Source organism: Dama dama, chromosome 18 (assembly GCF_033118175.1).
Source record: "Dama dama isolate Ldn47 chromosome 18, ASM3311817v1, whole genome shotgun sequence".
In the NCBI taxonomy this organism is placed as follows: domain Eukaryota; kingdom Metazoa; phylum Chordata; class Mammalia; order Artiodactyla; family Cervidae; genus Dama; species Dama dama.
Window position 1 is genome coordinate 4205378 of NC_083698.1, and position 5090 is coordinate 4210467.

Below are 5090 nucleotides of genomic sequence, written 5' to 3' on the forward strand. Positions count from 1 at the left end.
TTGAATTGTTACACTTTACTAAAGGTGTAAATCTGGATTTATTTTTCTTTACAAAGGTGTAAAAAAGATTTACAAAGGTGTAAATCTGGATTTATTTTTCTTTCCTCCTTTTCTCAATCTCATACAATTACCAAAATCTTGTAAATTGTAGGTCTCTTAGAGCTCTGTACTGTTTTGTTTTACTTGAACCACCGTAACTCAACCTTTCATCATTTCTCCTTTGTTTATTCCAACAGACTTTTAACTTTCTTGCTCTTTTATAGCCTGGATCTCTCAAATTTCCAGAAGAATGCATTTAGTGTCTTACAGATATGTTATTACATGTCTATTTAAAATCCTCCCATGGAGCCCCCAAGCTTTCAGCATAAAATCTGACATCCTGTATCGAACATCTTAGAACCTCCAAGATCTTGTCCTGAGAGTCTCTGTAGCCTTGCCATCATTGTAACCCTCCTACTGTTACACTCTTTTCATCTTCAAGACTCAGTTCCTTTTCCCCAGCATCTGCACTAGCTTTTCCTCTAACAAGGTGGGGTTATATCTACTGATGAACAATTGGAAGCAACTGGTGAGCTACACTGAGCAGAGAAGGACAGGAAACATGTGTCCCTGGACCTAAATTACGCTGGCCTCTGACTGCCCCACATGGGCTGCAGAGGGTAACAGAGTCCATTTACCAGATACAGTTATTTTAAACATAGTCTTGAAATACATGAAATATATCCTTACTTAGCTTTAAAATACATGAAACAAAACTGTTGAAAAGAAGGGATAAACAAACAGTTCAACAGTAACTGGAGGCTCCAATACGCTGCTTTCAAATATACACAATAACTAGATAGAAGATCAACAAGGAAATAAAAGGTTTGAACAACACCAACTAGCCCAACAGATAGAACCGCAGCAGAATACATGTTCCTCTCAAATGTACATCGAACATTCTCCTGGCTAGACCATATGTTAGGACATAAAACAAGCTTCAGTAACTATAAAATAATGGCAAATCTAAAATGTGTGTTCTCTGATGACAGTGGAATTATATTAGAAATCAATAAAAAATGTGGAAATCTTTAAAATGTGAAAATCAATGGGTCAAAGAAGTCACAAGAGAAAGTAGAAAATACTTAAGAGGTAAGTGAAAAAAATACTAAAATTTAAGGAGATCAAATAAAGATGTGCTTAAAGGGAAATTTTTGACTGTAAACATAATTCAAAAAAGAAGAAAGATCTCAAACTAATAATCTAACTACCCATTTTAAGAAAATTGAAAAAAAGTAAATTCAAAGCAAGCCCTATATTTATGGTCTATTGATTTTTTCAACAAGATGTGAATACAAATCGATAAGGAAAGAATGATCCTTTTAACAAATGATGTGAAAACTGGATTACACAAGCAAAAACAATGAAGCTAGACCCTGATCTCACACTGTACACAAAAGTAATTCAAATGGATCAAAGACCTAAATATGAAAATTAAAACTACAAAAAGTCTAGAAGAAAATAAAGAAGTAAATCTTTATAAGCTTGGGTTAGAAAATTTCTTTTGTGAATATGACCTAAAAAGCATGAGCAATCTTTTTTTAAAAGATACATTGAACTTCTTCAAAATTTAAAATGTTTGTGCTTTAAAGGCCACTATGGAGAAAGTGAAACATATAGAATGGAAGAAAGTGTTGCGCTAGTCAAAAAGTTTGTTTGGATTTTTGTAAGATGTTATGAAAAAAACTCAAATGAACTTTCTGGCAAACTCAATATTTGAAAATCATGTATTTGATAATATCCTCTCTACAGAATATTATAGAAAGTTATAACTCAACAACAAAAATACAAATGACCTAATTTTAAATGTACAAATTGTTCGAATACATGTATCTCTAAAGAAGATATGTGTGTGTGTATGTGTGTGTGTGTGTATGCAGATGTAAACAAGTGCGTGAGAAAAGGAAGCTCAAATCACAATGACATTCCACTTCACATCTACTAGAATGGCTAAAATAAAAAGACAGATAACAACAATTGTTAGTGAGGATACAGAGAAAGTGAAATCATTACACCTTGTTGATGGTGTTGTAATATGATGCGCCACACTGGGAAACAGTTTGGCAGTTCCTCGAGATGTAAAACACAGAGCTTCCATATGACCCAGAAATTCCCTTCCTTGGTATATGCCTGAAATAAGCACAAAAATTTGTACATGAATATTTAAAGTAGCATTATTCATCAAAAAGTATAAACAATACAAATGTCTTTCAACTTATGAATGGGTAAACACATGTGATGTTTCTACAGCAGAATGTTACTCAGTCATAAAGAAGAATGGAGTATTAGTTCATGCTACAACATGGATAAATCTAAAATTTCTGACTTAAACTAGACACAAAAGATTACACACTGGATGATTCCAACATATGAAATGTCCAGAATAGGTAAACTTTACAGAGACATCAGTAAAGTAGTCATTGCAAAGAGCTGAAAGAACTAATGGGTGCTGTGTTTCTTTTGAGAGACCTCCCTGTTGGCTCAGTGGTAAAGAATCTGCCTGTCAATGAAAGAGAAGCAAGTTTGATCCCTGCCTAGGGAAGAATCCTGGAAAACGGGGAACTCACTGCAGTATGCTTGCCTGGGAAATCCCATGGACAGAGGAGCCCGGTGGGTTATAGTCCATGGAGTCGCAAAAGAGTCAACAAACAACAATTTTTTTAAGTTAGATAGTAGTGATGGTTGCAGAATCCTGTGGATATGCCCAAACCACTGATCTTTGCGCTTTAAAAGTAAGAATTGGCGGTGGGGGTGGAGGGGGTGCAGGTAAATTTATCTCAATAAAACTGTTACAAAAAAAAAAAAGAAAAAAATTGGCCAGTAGAATAAAAAGAACATTAACACAGGGCCATGTGACCCTGGGAGGCAGAGTGGACCACCTCTCAGGCGACACATTATTTACGATTTCAGGCTCATTTCAGGAATCTACCACAGCCATGTTTTGTTATTATTCATTTCTCAAGACTACATCTCTTTCTACCTCTTCTACTTCCAGTTAAATCTCACTGTATCCTGGTTACCTTGGAGCTCATGTCTGTGATCAGCCAGCCACTGTCTGCTCTGCGGGACCATCCCAGCACACTCAGCTCATACCTGCACATCAAAACTAGGGTTTGAACAAGGGTCAGAGCCTTGGCCTTGACGATCTCGTTACATGAGGGCTTTGATTTAAAGTTTTAAGCAAAGCCATATCACTGTGACTGAGTTTTTAATCTTTGCAGCAGTGAGCAGCCCTAGTTTTCATGTGTAGGAATGCCAGTAGGTGTAACTCACAGCTGCTTAAGTGGCATGGGCACGTGTGGAGGAGAGAAACAGGAAGGCCAGGCCTATTATGTCGGTCAGATTAGATTTGGCAGGTCTTTCTGGCCTGACAATGAGACCATTATATTATCTGAAAGGGCGTATGTTTACTCAGCAATTCAGATGATGCAGAATGTACCTGAAGCTGGCAATTAGTAAACAACGCAGTGCTTTCTGCAAAGAAGCCAGTATCGGGCCAGGATCTAAAAATAGAAATATAGGACATGACACAAATGCCCTGGATCCCAACTCAGAAGCATCTCTGCATCCCACTTTGCTTCCCTGGACCACTTGTTGCCTCAGCGTGGCCCTGCGTCTGTCCTCACCCAGACTGTGGAAATCTAATTGTTCCTCTGCCTGCATCTGAAACCCTGTCACTGGTCTTCTCACAATCTCTAGACACATCTGCCCAAAAGGAACAATGTCATAACCCACAGTATTATGCACACACCATGGGCAAAGCCCTTATTCTTAGCATCCCTGTTGAGCCCACTCGAGATGCTGTTTCTTACAGCTCTGCACCTGGCCGTTCATTCACTGACCACCACGGGGCACCGCGAGAAAGGCCGCTCATCTTCCCAGGGAAGCTGTCTGCTTGACAGGCAGGGACGATGGATACACAGCTGGGTTCAGGCAGATACAAGGAGTGGACTGTCCCGCCCTGCCGTGTGCAGCCACCGCTGGGCCACTGGCAGCCCCCGCTCCAGCCCCTGTGCTCTCGGGGACTTGCATACCATCCGTGCTCGTTCTCTACCTGAGAAACTCCTTTCAAGACCCAGGTCAAGCTTGAGCTCTCCTGTGACTCCTCCCCAGCCCCTCCGAGGCCGTGGCTGATCCTCCTTCTTTGACCTGTGTTCCCCCACGATCAGGACCACCACTGTGATCCTGAGTTATGTGAGCTCAGAAACTCTGGGCCTAGGTCATTTCTTTCCCATCAAAGCATGACGTATAGTGGAAATAGAGTAGTATTTTTGGAAGAAATGAATGAAGAGATCATTCCAACTATTTATCACTGATGAGATTTTCCTGGAACTGTAGCATTACCTTGAAATTTATAATTTGGAGTATGACTTATTCAGATCAAGGAATTCATGAGTCTTAAAATTGGAATATACTGTACAAGCCATGTGTAAATTTCTTTATAAACCTCTCAGCCAGTCTGTTTCAGAATTTCCAAGGATGGGCTACTCTTCACCCCACAGGAGATTCATTCCTTTTTTTTTTTTTTAAAGTAACTGGCTTTTTTCAGTTCTTAGAATGCCCTGCACCCCTTCCTACTCGGCAGGGAGACCTCTTTGCCTGAGACATCCTTCTCCCCATGATTCTTCTCAAAGACGACTTGCTCAGGGAAGAATTTCCTGAACTTAGCAGCAGGTCAGGAGCCCCCACCACAAACTCCCAGCACTCTCTGTGATGTCCCCTCACAGATTGATCACAGCAGCAAGCAAACAAGACTTTTGAACTTGGTCGGGGTTTCTATCTCACTTAGACTTTAAGCAGGTCCAGTCGACCTTGACCACCACTGTGTTACCAGGTCTCAGCCCAATGCTTTGCATTCTGTGCTCACTTAATGTCATGTATGAAATGAATGACTAGGTAAAGTCACCTTTTGAAAATGTATTCTTATACTGAGCTGGAAATCACTTCCTCTTCAATTCTTACTCTATGGACTTCATGTCTGTGTTCCCCAAATCCATACATTAAAGCTCCAACCCCCAGTGGGATGATAGTAGGAGGGGCTCTCGGAGGTG